At 41.2% G+C, this 15,761-nt stretch overlaps 2 non-coding genes across 2 annotated transcripts; one reads left to right on the forward strand and one right to left on the reverse strand.

Moving 5' to 3' along the window:
* Positions 1 to 1,413: 1,413 nt before the first annotated feature.
* Positions 1,414 to 1,520, reverse strand: LOC147947075 (small nucleolar RNA R71). The gene has a single exon (XR_015595614.1). It is a non-coding gene; the product is annotated as a small nucleolar RNA R71 (small nucleolar RNA).
* An 11,398-nt stretch (positions 1,521 to 12,918) lies between these two features.
* Positions 12,919 to 13,025, forward strand: LOC147947076 (small nucleolar RNA R71). Its single transcript, XR_015595620.1, has one exon. It is a non-coding gene; the product is annotated as a small nucleolar RNA R71 (small nucleolar RNA).
* The last annotated feature ends 2,736 nt before the right edge of the window (positions 13,026 to 15,761 follow it).

The raw sequence follows: 15,761 nt of genomic DNA on the forward strand, positions 1-15,761 counted from the left end.
ATGTCTAGAGATTAACTCAAGTTGTTTGAGATTTGCTGACCAAGTTAGATGACCTCAATCATAGTCCAGCCCATGAATCCCTCCTCAAGACCTTCCTTGTTTATTGATTTCTTAGCTTAAATCCTGTTGTTTGATTCGTTTTGGTATTGCTCTGTTTTTCTTGTGTTGCTCTGTTTTGCGTATTTGTCCAGCTCGACCCTGCACTCGAACAGCACTCGATTTAGTGCTTGCTCGAGTTCCAACCCAGAACTTGTGTTTATGATTTGTGTTTGTCCTGTCTCACCCTAGTTGCATTTCTGTTGCATTCATTTAGTATCATGTTCATTACTTACCTTGCATTAGTTCAATACTTGCATTTCCATAATTTCTATTTCTGTTTGTCATAATCACTCTGTTCCATTTGCATTTACCTCCTAGTTCTTGTAGTTTTACTTTCTGCACTTTCCATTTCATCATAGGATTGTTAGTAACAAACAACCTTTACATCTGGCTTGACTTAGACTCATATGCACATCTTGATTGTTCACAAACACTCAGATTGGATTGACACCTCTTATACTACAATTGCATAAGGGGAAGTGAAACACCCTGACTTCCATTCATTCATAAGTCATCATTCCATACATCATTCACCACCACCTACAAAAATAGTCAGTTTCAATTTGGCGCCGTTGCCCATTTGAGTTTGTTTTGTGACATTTAGGATCATTATTAGTCTAAGATTAAGTTCGTTTAAACACCTGTGAAGTTATTGAACTCGAATCTTCCTTTGTTTGGCTCTCTTGAGTTTCAGGTACCCACTCGACCACCCACTCAACCACTACTCGACCGAGCCGTGATTGAGCACTTGATCGAGCCAGAAGCCGGATCCAAATAGCCATTACTTCCCAGTCGACTCGACCACCCACTCGAGCCTGCGCTCGACCGTGTACCTGTTCGAGTCTGTAGTCGAGTTTGTTGATGCACACAAGGTCAAAAGGCAAAGACAGTCTTCAAAGGCCTATTGACAACATCCACAGGCTACAAAAGGGTTTGAGACATAAGCAAAGAAGAGTAGTTCAACAACAGGAAGAACCTAACACACACAACCAAAGAGTTGGTATTGTGCCTCCTGTTGTGGCCAATAATAATTATGAAATCAAGAGTGGATTAATCTCCATGATACAAGCCAACAAATTTCATGGGTTGCCAATGGAGGATCCTCTAGATCACCTTGATGAGTTTGACAGAATATGTGGACTCACAAAAATCAATGGAGTAAGTGAAGATGGCTTCAAATTAAGGTTATTCCCATTTTCCCTTGGAGACAAAGCTCATCTATGGGAGAAGACTCTTCCTACTGGAGCTATAACCACATGGGATGCATGCAAGAAAGCTTTTCTGGCCAAGTTCTTCTCCAATGCAAGGACTACTAGATTTAGGAATGAAATTTCTGGGTTTGCTCAAAGGAATAATGAGAACTTTTGTGAAGCTTGGGAGAGGTTTAAAGGATTCCAAACTCAGTGTCCTCACCATGGCTTCAGAAATGAGTCCCTTCTAAGCACTTTGTATAGAGGAGTGCTTCCCAAGATAAGAATGCTTCTTGATACAGCTTCAAATGGCAACTTCCTCAACAAGAATGTGGAAGAAGGATGGGAATTGGTTGAGAACATTGCTCAGTCAGATGGTAATTATAATGAAGATTATGATAGAACCATGAGGATCCCCTCCACTGATCAGGAGGACAAATACAAGCAGGATTTAAAGATGGTCAATGAGAAGCTTGACAAGATTCTCCTAAGCCAGTCAAAACCCATTCACTTCATTGGTGAAGAAGAAGCTCGAGTCCAGGAAGGAGATAGGGAGTTTGCTGAGTTGTGTTATATGCAGAACCAAGGAGGAGGATACAAAGGCTACAACCAAGGTGGATGTTTCAAGCAGAACAACCTCTCTTATAGGAGCACCAATGTAGCCAACCCTCAAGACCAAGTCTATCCACCTCCTCAGCCTAAACAACAGCACAACTATGCACCCAAGCAGCAGCAACAAGTGTTCCAGCCCCAATTGTGTCCCCCACCAGGGTTTCAGACTAACCAAGGCCAGGAACAAGACCTAAGAGCAATGATACAACAGCTGTTGATTGGGCAAACCAATGGGAAAATTGAGGAAGCCAAACAGTTTGCTGAGCTGAATCAAAGGTTAACATCACAATATAATGATCTGAATATGAAGTTTGAGGGACTTAACTCAAGAGTGAAGTATATGGAGAGCAATGTAGCATCCACTTCAGCTCCAAAACCCACCCAACTCCCTGGAAAAGCAGTTCAAAACCCAAGGGAGTTTACTGCCAAAGCCATTCATCTCTTTGAAGAGGAAGTCACTGGGAACAGTGAAGTTCAAGTTGGGGAGGATTGGTCATTTCTTGAAGCTCAGAGTGAAGTTTGTGCAAAGCAGACTGACTCCGGTATTGCACTCGACCAGGTGCTCGAGCATGCACTCGACCGAGTGAGTGTTCGAGTGGCTGATCGAGCTGAAGAGTCAGAAGCTGTCAAGCCTGCTAAGTACATTCCTCCTGCTTACAAACCACCTCTACCATTCCCAGGACGTTTCAAGGCACAGAAGCTTAAGGAATTAAGGGAAATCATTGAGAAAAAAAAAATGTTGGCTTTGCAACAAAAGGAAGAGAAGGCTTTGAAGGAAGTGGTTGTGATTGAGAAACAAGAAGAAGTGATGGCCATACAAGAGATCACCATTGCTTACCAAGAAGAAGAGAGAGGACCTGCCTTGGAACAGGATGATCCATATCCTCTCTATAAGGATTTTTTGCTTGATTTATCAAAGAAGAAGGCTCAAGCTCAAGATGAGAAAGATCTTGAAGACCTTGGAGGAGTGATCATCCCAATTATGCTTAAGGATCCAGGTCCATTGTATTTGCCTTGCACACTTAGCTATCTTCACTACAACCAAAGCTTATGTGACTTGGGAGCATCTATCAGTGTGATGCCCTATTCTATAGCACAAAAGCTTAGGCACACTGACTTCAAGTCCACCAACCTTCATATATGCCTAGCTGATGGTTCAAACAGAGATGTGGTTGGCAAATTGGAGAATATTCCAGTCAAGATAGGAAGAGCAATGATTCATACAGATTTTGTGGTATTGGAGATGGAAAAGGAACCTAAAGATCCTATCATCCTTGGGAGGCCATTCTTAGCCTTAGTTGGAGCTGTTATTGATGTTAAGGAAGGTCTTGTGACCTTGAACATTTCTGAGGATATAGCTATGAAGTTTAACATCTATAACCCAACCAACCTTCCTACCATTGATGATCAACCTTTTACTATCAAGGACAAAGGTGGTCATGAAGGTTTAAGTGAAGTGGCAGCTCCAAAGGACAATCTCCCTCTTCAAGAAGATTCTGTGGAAAATCTTAAGAGGTCAGTTCAAGAGTTGACTGTTATGGTTAAAGATCTCCCGTCAAGCTAAACAAGAGGTCATTGAGGAAAGCAAGACCAAGGCTCAAAATCAAGAAGAAATATGGTTTGTGTGTTAAGGGTGAGGTGATCAAGGATCAGACTCACAATGATCAAGAAATGCCAGGGAGGATTTCATCACCTCCTTGGTATCTAAACAAAGCCTAAGAAGGCAACCAAAGTCAAGCTTAGTGACTCTAAACAAGCTCACTAGGGAGGAAGTCCCTAAGGTATCCTTTGTAAATATGTTTTATTTTCTTAGTAGTTTTGTTGTGTTTTGTTTTATGTTTGTGTTGGGCAGGCCTTTCAATGAAAGTGTAGATGGGCATGGAGAGATTTGGACTTGGGGAAGGAGATTCGCCAGCCCACTCGACCAGCCCACGAGAGGTACTCGACCGAGTTAGCAAAGAACTAAGGCCCACTCGATTCTCATTTCTCTAGAATGATCGAGTGAAGGGAAGAACAAGAAGAAAAATTTTGAAATTTCAAACTTTGGTCAAGGAGCTCAACCACGTGCTGGTCGAGTGTGGGGTCGAGTGGCAGCAAAAAGCAGGTCAAAGATTCTCATTTCAAATTTGAATGGTATGGACGCTCCACCCTTGTCTCCTTGCCCCCTTAGCTTCTTTAAATAAAGCCTTACACGATCCTATGTCTCTCACACTCTCTCACTTGCTCAAAACAACTAAAATCAAGTTTTAAAATCTCTCTCAAAGTTCATCTTTTGCTCAAGCTTAGCTCTTTTGAGTTTTTGGGTCACTAACCTATTAAACTTAAGCTTTGAGTCTATTCCCTTCAGTTCTATTCGAAAATGTCTTCAAGGATCACAAGGAAGTCTCAACAAGTGGCTGCAAGCTCCATGGAACGTTTTGAAGATCGCCTACAATCAAGAGGAGAAGCTGGAAGAACCACTCGACGCCCCACTCGAGCATGCACTCGATCGAGTGGTGGTCCGAGTGGTCGATCGAGCCAGCTGCCGCGTTCAAGAAATCAGTCAGTTGAGGAAGATCCTGAGAGAACTGAAAGTGAAGAGAAAGGGAGCCAACTCTTAGTGATTTCATGAGGAGAAACAAGGCCAGCAATTGAGATTGAACAAGAGGAAGTTGAGAGTGAGAGTGAAGAAGAAGGTGAAGAAGAAGAGGGAGAGGATGATGGAGAAGCAGAATCTTGTGGATTGACAAAGAGGCAACTTTATGAAGCCTTCATGAGAATGGAGTTCCTGGGAACTAGGTATCCAGACAAGGAGACCATGGAGAAGCTAGCCATTGATAAATATGTGGAGTACCTTTTTGAGAAGAGCAGCCTAACCAAGTTCATGGGGCTTTGCATGGAGGGGTATAAAGAAGAAAGTTGTGAGTTTCTAGCCACACTCAAGCTGCACACATATGCAAGGAAGGATGATGAGTTTGGAGCTGGTCATATTCCTTTCACAATCAAGGGGAAGAACTATGAGCTTTCTTTGAAGAAGATAGCAAATGTGTTTGGTTTTGAAGTTGGTAGTAAAAGGAGCTTGATGATACCAAGAGAGGAGCTCTATACCATTTGGGAAACCATTGGAGACAACATCACCTATTCATCCTCCAAGACCAAGAGTTCAAAGATAAGAAGCCCAGTCCTAAGGTACTTCCATAAGCCCAGTTCTTTGCTAGGAAGGAGACTGGAAATCTCAATGAGGGTGAGCTCAAGGTAATTGACATGGCTCTCAATGGAATCATCCTTGAGGCAAGAAATGGAACTATCATTCTTGGGACCACTGTGGAGACTGACCTTGCAATGGTGCTCATTGACCACATGATATATTTGAGAAGTTGGGTAGGCAAGCTACAAAACAAAGGGTCAAGAGGAGCCTTAGCCATTGGAGGCATCATCACTCCAATACTACAAGCTGCCAAGGTCCCACTTAGAGGAGAGAAGGTTTTGCCAAGATGGATTGACTCAAGCTACCTCACTTCCACTCTCATATTAGCCAAGGAAATGCATCAAGGAAATCACATCTTCAACTTTGAGCTTCCAACAGTTGGGAAAAAACAGTTGGTCTTACCTAACCAAGAGCTCACCACCATTCAAGAAGGAGCAAACATTGATTTTTGGCCAGCTGATGAGTTCTTGTTTGATGGGATAGTTCAACCTAGGGTGGATGAAGCTGGGGATGTGCAAATGGCTGATGGGGAGGAGCAATTTTAATTTGAAGATTTTGAGCCCAACCCAAGGGATAGTAGAGGAGTGAGAGAGACTATCAAGAGGTTAACTCTCCTACAAAAGTGGAGCAAGTGGCATGGGAAGAGGTTTGATAAGTTTAAGAAGAAGGTGACCAATATGGCTAAGTCCATCAAGGGCCTAAAAAAGGAGATTGCTGAGCTGAAGAGTGCAAACTCATCTCCAAGCCATTCAAGCCCTTTGAGGAGGAGTAGCTCAACTAGAGCACTCTCAAGAGTTGCAAACCCTGTGGAACCAGCTAGAGCTTCAGTGTACGAGCCAAATCAGAGGAAGAGGAGTTCAAGTAGCCGAGAACAACAATTTTCGAGGTACTCGACCGGGTCACTCGAGCACCCACTCGACCGAGCACCCCAGATGCACTCGGCCGAGTTCCAGCCCAAATCACCTTATGGCTTCCCACCTCCAGCTGCTTATCCAGGATATCCAGGTTACCCTCCCATCCCACCCCAGTACTTCATGGATCCAGCACTCTACCAGCAGTTCTACCAGCAGCAAGGTCAGAATTTTGACACTCGCGGTCCAGCTCGACCCCCCCACTCGAGCACGTACTCGACCGAGTCCAGGTCGATTCCCATCGTCGAGCTGCTCCAATCTCCACCTCCAAGTCATCAACAAGACCCCAATTACACCTTTGACAGCATGCAGGAGGATGTGGACAGTTTCTTCTCCAATCCTTAAGGTACCACTATCACCTTCACTTGTAGATACCACTGCATTTGATGTTGTGTTTTGTTTTTGATCTTGAAACCTCTTACAAATTTCTTTCACACAGAGGACTATGTGATTTAAGTTTGGGAGAGGGTTTGAGATAGCATTTGATGTTGTGTTTTGTTTTCTTATTTCAAATTTTTAGCATCATCATGTTAATACTTGCATAGCATCTAAGGCATAGAAAAACCCTAAAAATTTGAAATTTTTTGCAAAATTCTTTATAAAAAAAGAGTGTTCATGTAGTTTGCATTGCATAATAGCATCTTGTTTAGCATGTTTCATGTAGGATTGTATAATATTTGCATTAGGGATCTATGATGAGTTTTGCCTCGTTAGCTTGTTTAATTCACTAGACTAGGATCAATGCCCAAGTTAATAGAACTTTGATGCTAGTTGAGTGGTTAGAAGCATAAGATTGAACCAAGCCTTGAATTCCTGCATTGCATTTGGTCTAAATTGAAGCATATTGTGATTTGATACCATTTCCTACTTATAAGAACTTAATATTGACTGTTAAATATCAATGTGTGCATTGCTTTAAACTCATGGATACCATATACATATTTGGATCATCTTTCTCCTTTTTACCACTCTAGTTGATTCAAGTAGCTGATTGAATCATTAAAATCAGTTTCCAAGACCCTTAACCAACCCTTCTTTCAAGCCATGCTTATTCTTGAGTGTGTGAGGCCTTTTTGGGATTGAGCTTGGTAGAAAGTGTTAGGTTTGAGCTGACAAGAGTAAAGCCTTGTGTAGTTCTAGTTTGCAATTTTCAAACTAGATAGGACTAGGTGGTTTAATTCTTGGGTTTGGGACTTGGTTGTTTTGAAAAAGAAAGAAAAAGAAAAGAGAAAAAGAGAAAAAAAAGTTTAGAGTCTTTAGGAGGGGAATGTGTTTAAGTAAATTTAAAGTCTAGTGAAAGAATGGGAAGTATAAGGTTGTTTAAAGATGGTTCTAGTTAAAGAAAAGAAAGAAAGAAAAGAGAAGTCTAGCAAAATGCTTATATGTCTTAAGAATAAGAAGAAAAGAGAACCATAGCAAAGAAGTAAGAATCTCCCATTCCACTAGAAAGATCAAATAAGAAACCTCTCCTAAGACTTTAAAATCAAAAGAGAAAAGGGTGAAAGAGAAGAGAAGAAGTTAAAGGGTAGCACTAGGATCAATTGAGTTTAGATTGATAGGATAAACACTTTGGGTGCCTTTGGGTAGACAAGGTTTTGTTCTTTTATGTGTCTAAGTGTTCTCACCTTTAGCATTCTTCTAAAGCTCAATCCATTTTTTATGAGAGAACCTTGATATTGATAAACCCCACTCTAAAGAGAGGCCATCATGGTCTCTAAACCTTTTACTGCCAAGCCAAATGAGTTTAAGCATTGCATATAATTGATTCATGTTCTTGATTAATGAATGTTAAAGGAAATGGTTGGTTTGAATGCATGTGGACATCTAAGGCTCAAATCAGTAAAGGTTGTGATATGCTTGTCTAAAATCTTTAAGTACAGCTCATTCAACTTGCATCATAGTACTAGTAACTTGGACATTGATTCTAGATGGTCTATTTGCAAGCTTTAGGAGCTGAGATCCCACTTTCAAACCTCACCTACCTTCTTATTTCTTGTTCATTTGCTTGAGGGCAAGCAAAGACTAAGTTTGGGGGTGTTGATGTTCATATATTTTACCTTGTTTTCCCTTAATATATTCACATCTTTTGCATCTTTTGCTATCCATTTTGACCACTATTGCATAGATTTAGGACTGTTCTTGCATTAGAGTTTAGTTGCATTGCATTTGCATCTTTTCATGCATAAACAGGTGATTTTGGAGCTTAAGGAGCATGGAAGCAATGCTGAGGAGAAGTGAAGCAATCATGAGGAGAAAGCAAGAGAGCTAAGGCTGAAGAACCAAGGTCAGGAGTCCAACTCGACTGCCCACTTGACCAGACACTCGACCGTGTGCTGAGAGGGACTTGACCGAGTGGGAGGAGCACAAGAGGAGCCAACTCGACCGGTCACTCGACCGAGCACCAGGTCGAGTTGGTCGAGCCGCCTGGCTATTTTATCTTCTAGCGTTTTTAGGGCTTCCACTACATTTTCTATATAAGGGCTTGTACCTGCAGCCACCAAAGAAGTCCAGCTTTTTAGAGAGTCTAAAACCTAGTTTTTACCTTTTTTAGAATTATTCCTTTTGCACTTTTATTTTATAGATCTTGTACTTCTTTTAAAAGGAGAAAAACAAAGGATTCTTGGATTTTGTTGGTTCCATAACTTTCAAGATATTAAGAATTCGTATTTGATTCCTTCTTCAATATTGTAGATCTTTGCTTTATCTATCTAATCATGCAAGTTTCATCATTTTCTGGGTTTATGACTTTGATGTTCATCATGTGTTCTTGTGAGTAGTTGCTTAGGATCTTGAGGATGGGTTAGGCTGGGCTGTGTTTGTGGTTTGTTTGATTTGGTCAAGCTTGATTGTTGTAGATCTCTTCTAGGCTAGATGTTCTTAATGCTGATCCTATATCTGAGAGGGTAGGATCTAATTTCAAGCCTCTTAGCATCACACCAATGTCTAAGGAGCATAGATAAGGCTAGATCTAGAGATTATCATTAGGCTTGCTAAGAGATTAGAAGTCTTGTTTGATTTTTGACATATTGCTTAATGCCTGCTTTTGTAGATTCTTTACTTTGTGAGAACAAGTCTAGAGATGCATGAGTTTGATTGTTTCTTGCCATGAGAGTGGATTAAACATGTCTTAGAAATATATGTCTAGAGATTAGCTCAAGTTGTTTGAGATTTGTTGACCAAGTTAGATAACCTCAATCATAGTCCAGCCCATGAATCCCTCCTCAAGACCTTCCTTGTTTATTGATTTCTTAGCTTAAATCCTGTTGTTTGATTCGTTTTGGTATTGCTCTGTTTTTCTTGTGTTGCTCTGTTTTGCGTATTTGTCCAGCTCGACCCTGCACTCGATCAGCACTCGATCGAGTGCTTGCTCGAGTTCCAACCCAGAACTTGTATTTATGATTTGTGTTTGTCCTGTCTCACCCTAGTTGCATTTCTGTTGCATTCATTTAGTATCATGTTCATTACTTACCTTGCATTAGTTCAATACTTGCATTTCCATAATTTCTATTTCTGTTTGTCATAATCACTCTGTTCCATTTGCATTTACCTCCTAGTTCTTGTAGTTTTACTTTCTGCACTTTCCATTTCATCATAGGATTGTTAGTGACAAACAACCTTTACATCTGGCTTGACTTAAACTCATATGCACATTTTGATTGTTCACAAACACTCAGATTGGATTGACACCTCTTATACTACAATTGCATAAGGGGAATTGAAACACCCTGACTTCCATTCATTCATAAGTCATCATTCCATACATCATTCACCACCACCTACAAAAATAGTCAGTTTCAACTTGGTTAGGTTGCTCTTCTCAAAAAGGTACTCCACATTTTCATCAATGGCTAGCTTCTCCATGGTTTCCTTGTGTGGATACCTAGTTCCTAGGAACTCCGTTCTCATGAAGGCTTCATAAAGTTGCCTCTTTGTCAAACCACAAGATTCTTCTTCTCCATCATCCTCTCCCTCTTCTTCTTCACCTTCTTCTTCACTCTCACTCTCAACCTCCTCTTGTTCAATCTCAACTGCTGGCCTCTTCCCTTTGGCCTTGTTTCTCCTCATGAACTCACTAAGAGTTGGCTCCCTTTCTTCTTCACTTTCAGTTCTCTCAGGATCTTCCTCCACTGACTGATTTCTTGAACACGGCATCTGACCCGATCGACCACACGGACCACCACTCGGTCGAGTGCATGTTCGAGTGGGGCGTCGAGTGGTTCTTCCAGCTTCTCCTCTTAATTGTAGGCGATCATCACAATGTTCCATGGAGCTTGCAGCCGCTTGTTGAGAGTTCCTTGTAATCCTTGAAGTCATTTTCGAATAGAACTGAAGGGAATAGATTCAAAGCTTAAGGTTAATAGGTGAGTGACCCAAAAACTTAAAAGAGCTAATCTTGAGCAAAAAATGAACTTTGAGAGAGATTTTAAAACTTGATTGTAGTTGTTTTGAGCAAATGAGAGAGTGTGAGGAATATAGGATCGTGTAAGGCTCTATTTAAAGAAGCTAAGGGGACAAGGAGACAAGGGTGGAGCGTCCATACCATTCAAATTTGAAATGGGAATCTTTGACCTGCTTTTTGCTGCCACTCGACCCCACACTCGACCAGCACGTGGTCGAGCTCCTTGACCAAAGTTTGAAATTTCAAAATTTTTCTTCTTTTTCTTCCCTCCACTCGATCATTCTAGAGAAATGAGAATCGAGTGGGCCTTACTTCTTTGCCAACTCGGTCGAGTACCTCTCGTGGACTGGTCGAGTGGGCTTGCGAATCTCCTTCCCCAAGTCCAAATCTCTCCATACCCATCTACACTTTCATTGAAAGGCCTGTCCAACACAAACATAAAAGAAAACACATCAAAACTACTAAGAAAATAAAGCATATTTACAATGGATACCTTAGGGACTTCCTCCCTAGTGAGTTTGTTTAGAGTCACTAAGCTTGACTTTGGTTGCTTTCTTAGGCTTTGTTTAGATACCAAGGAGGTGATGAAATCCTCCCTGGCACTTCTTGATCACTGTGAGTCTCATCCTTGATCACCTCACCCTTAACACACAAACCATATTTCTTCTTGATTTTGAGCCTTGGTCTTGCTTTCCTCAAAGACCTCTTGTTTAGCTTGACTTGGAGATCCTTAACCATACCAGTCAACTCTTGAACTGATCTCTTAAGCTTTTCCACAGAATCTTCTTGACGAGAGAGATTGTCCTTTGGAGCTGCCACTTCACTTAAACCTTCATGACCACCTTTGTCCTTGATAGTAAAAGGTTGATCATCAATGGTAGGAAGGTTGGTTGGGTTATAGATGTTAAGCTTCATAGCTATACCCTCAGAAATGTTCAAGGTCACAAGACCTTCCTTAACATCAATAACAGCTCCAACTGTGGCTAAGAATGGCCTCCCAAGGATGATAGGATCTTCAGGTTCCTTGTCCATCTCCAATACCACAAAATCTGTATGAACCCTTGCTCTTCCTATCTTGACTGGAATATTCTCCAACTTGCCAACCACATCTCTGTTTGAACCATCAGCTAGGCATATATGAAGGTTGGTGGACTTGAAATCAGTGTGCCCAAGCTTTTGTGCTATAGAATAGGGCATCACACTGATAGATGCTCCCAAGTCACATAAGCACTGATTGTAGTGAAGATAGCTAAGTGTGCAAGGCAGGTAGAATGGACCTGGATCTTTAAGCTTAATTGGGATGATAACTCCTCCAAGGTCTTCAAGATCCTTCTCATCTTGAGCTTGAGCCTTCTTCTTTGATAAATCAAGCAAAAAATCCTTATATAGAGAGGATATGGATCATACTGTTCTAAGGCAGGTCCTCTCTCTTCTTCTTGGTAAGCAATGATGATCTCTTGTATGGCCATCACTTCCTCTTGTTTCTCAATCACAACCTCTTCCTTCAAAGCTTTCTTTTCCTCTTGTTGCAATTCCAACATTTCTTTTTCTTAATGATTTCCCTTAATTCCTTAAGCTTCTGTGCCTTGAAACGTCCTGGGAATGGTAGAGTCGGTTTGTAAGCAGGAGGGATGTACTTAGCAGGCTTGACAGCTTCTGACTCTTCAGCTCGATCGACCACTCGAACACTCACTCGATCGAGTGCTTGCTCGAGTACCTGGTCGAGTGCAATACCGGATTCAGTCTGTTTTGCACAAACTTCACTCTGAGCTTCAAGAAATGACCAATCCTCCCCAGCTTGAACTTCAATGTCCTCAGTGACGTCTTCTTCAAAGATATGAATGGCTTTGGCAGTAAACTCCCTTGGGTTTTGAACTGCTTTTCCAGGGAGTTGGGTGGGTTTTGGAGCTGAAGTAGATGCTATATTGCTCTCCATATACTTCACTCTTGAGTTCAGACCTTCAAACTTCATATTGAGATCATTATACTGTGATGTTAACCTTTGGTTAAACTCAGCAAACTGTTTGGCTTCCTCAATCTTTCCATTGGTTTGTCCAATCAACAGCTGTTGTATCATTGCTCTTAGGTCTTGTTCCTGGCTTTGGTTAGTCTGAAACCCTGGTGGGGGACACAATTGGGGCTGGAACACCTGTTGCTGCTGCTTGGGTGCATAGTTGTTCTGTTGTTGAGGCTGAGGAGGTGGATAGACTTGATCTTGAGGGTTGGCTACATTGGTGCTCCTATAAGAGAGGTTGTTCTGCTTGAATCCTCCACCTTGGTTGTAGCCTTTGTATCCTCCTCCTTGGTTCTGCATATAACACAACTCAGCAAACTCGCTATCTCCTTCTTGGACTGGAGCTTCTTCTTCACCAATGAAGTAAATGGTTTTTGATTGGCTTAGGAGAATCTTGTCAAGCTTAATTCTTGTTGAGAAAGTTTCCATTGGAGGCTGTATCAAGAAGCATTCTTATTTTGGGAAGCACTCCTCTATACAAAGTGCTTAGAAGGGACTCATTGCTGAAGCCATGGTGAGGACACTGAGTCTGGAATCCTTTAAACCTCTCCCAAGCTTCACAAAAGCTCTCATTATTCCTTTGAGCAAACCCAGAAATTTCATTCCTCAACCTAGCAGTCCTTGCATTGGAGAAGAACTTGGCCAGAAAAGCTTTCTTGCATGCATCCCATGTGGTTATTGCTCCAATATGAAGAGTCTTCTCCCATAGATGAGCTTTCTCTCCAAGCGAAAATGGGAATAGCCTTAACTTGAAGCCATCTTCACTTACTCCATTGATTTTTGTGAGTCCACATATTCTGTCAAACTCATCAAGGTGATCTAGAGGATCCTCCATTGGCAACCCATAAAATTTGTTGGCTTGTATCATGGAGATCAATCCACTCTTGATTTCATAATTATTATTGGCCACAGCAGGAGGCACAATACCAGCTCTTTGGTTGTGTGTGTTAGGTGCATCCCCAACACCAATGTTCCTTGCCCTTGTAGCTTGTTGATCTTGTTGCTCCATGACTACTTGTTGTTCTTGGTCCTGAACTACTCTTCTGTGCTTATGTCTCAAACCCTTTTGTAGCATGTGGATGTTGTCAATAGGACTTTGAAGATCGTCTTTGCCTTTTGATCTTGTGTGCATCAACAAACTCGAGTACAGACTCGAACAGGTACACGGTCGAGCGCAGGCTCGAGTGGGTGGTCGAGTTGACTGGGAAGTGATGGCTATTTGTATCCGGCGTCTGACTCGATCAAGTGCTCGATCACTACTCGGTCGAGTGGTGGTCGAGTGGGTACCTGAAACTCAAGACAGCCAAGCAAAAGAAGATTCGAGTTCAGTAACCTCACAAGTGTATAAACGAACTTAACATTAGACTAATAATGATCCTAACTGTCACAAAACAAACTCAAATGGGCAACGACGCCAAATTAAAACAGATATTTTTGTGGGTGGGATGAATGATGTATGGAATGATGACTTATGAATGAATGGATGGCAGGGTGTTTCGATTCCCCTTATGCAGTTGTAGTATAAGAGGTGTCAATCTAATCTGAGTGTTTGTGAACAATCAAGATGTGCATATGAGTCTAAGTCAAGCCAGATGTAAAGGATGTTTGTCACTAACAATCCTATTATGAATTGTAAAGTGCAGAAAGTAAAACTACAAGAGCTAGGAGCTAAATACAAATGGAATAGAATAATTATGACAATTATGAAGCTAAAACAGAAATAGAAACTATGATAATGCAAGTATTGAACTAATGCAAGGTAAGTAATGAACAGGATACTAAATAAATGCAACAGAAATGCAACTAGAGTGAAACAGGACAAACATAAATCATAAACACAAGTTCTGGGTTGGAACTCGAGCAAGCACTCGATCGAGTGTAGATCGAGTGAAGGGTCGAGCTGGACAAATACGCAAAATAGAGCAACACAAGAAAAACAGAGCAATACCAAAACGAATCAAACAACGATCAAACAACAGGATTTAAGCTAAGAAATCAATAAACAAGAGAGGTCTTGAGGAGGGATTCATGGGCTGGACTAATGATTTAGGTCATCTAACTTTGTCAACAAATCTCAAACAACTTGAGCTAATCTCTAGACATATATTTCTAAGACATGTTTAATCCACTCTCATGGCAAGAAACAATCTAACTCATGCATCTCTAGACTTGTTCTCACAAAGTAAAGAATCTACACAAGCAGGCATTAAGCAATATGTCAAAAATCAAACAAGACTTCTAATCTCTTAGCAAGCCTAATGATAGTCTCTAGATCTAGCCTTATCTATGCTTCTTAGACATTGGTGTGATGCTAAGATGATTGAAATCAAATCCTACCCTCTCAGATATAGGATCAGCATTAAGAACATCTAGCCTAGAAGAGATCTACAACAATCAAGCTTGACCAAATCAAACAAACCTCAAACACAACCCAGCCTAACCCATCCTTAAGATCCTAAGCAACTACTCACAAGCATACATGGTGAACATCAAAGTCATAAACCCAGAAAATAATGAAACTTGCATGATTAGATAGATAAAGCAAAGATCTACAATATTGAAGAAAGAATCAAACTCAAATTCTCAATATTCTGAAAGTTATGAAACCAACAATATTGAAGAATTTAGTCTTTTTCTCCTTTTAAAAGAAGTACAAGATCTTAAGAAAATAAAAGTGCAAAAGAAATAATTCCCAAAAAGGTAAAAACTAGGTTTTTGACTCTCTAAAAAGCTGGGTTCTTTGGTGGCTGCAGGTACAAGCCCTTATATAGAAAAAGTAGTGGAAGCCCTAAAAACGCTAAAAGACAAAATAGCCAGGCGGCTCGACCAACTCGACCTGGTGCTCGGTCGAGTTGGCTCCTCTTGTGCTCCTCCCACTCGGTCGAGTCCCTCTCAGCACACGGTCGAGTGTCTGGTCGAGTGGGCAGTCGAGTTGGACTTCGGACCTTGGTTCTTCAGCCTTAGCTCTCTTGCTTTCTCCTCATGATTGCTTCACTTCTCCTCAGCATTGCTTCCATGCTCCTTAAGCTCCAAAATCACATGTTTATGCATGAAAAGATGCAAAATGCAATGCAACTAAACTTTAATGCAAGAACAGTCCTAAAGCTATGCAATAATGGTCAAAATGGATAGCAAAAGATGCAAAAGATGTGAATATATTAATGGAAAACAATGTAAAATATATGAACATAAATCATGAAGTTGTTGTAGTACCCTTGAGACTCGACAAACTTCACATCACGAGAGACCATAACTCGTTTAGTCTCCGGGTCATAGCACTTGTAGCCCTTTTGTGGTGGAGTACCCAATGAACATTGCTTTGGTGCTTTTAGCATCTAGTTTGTCTCGG

Source organism: Camelina sativa, chromosome 3 (genome assembly GCF_030686135.1).
Source record: "Camelina sativa cultivar CO46 ecotype springtype chromosome 3, ASM3068613v1".
In the NCBI taxonomy this organism is placed as follows: domain Eukaryota; kingdom Viridiplantae; phylum Streptophyta; class Magnoliopsida; order Brassicales; family Brassicaceae; genus Camelina; species Camelina sativa.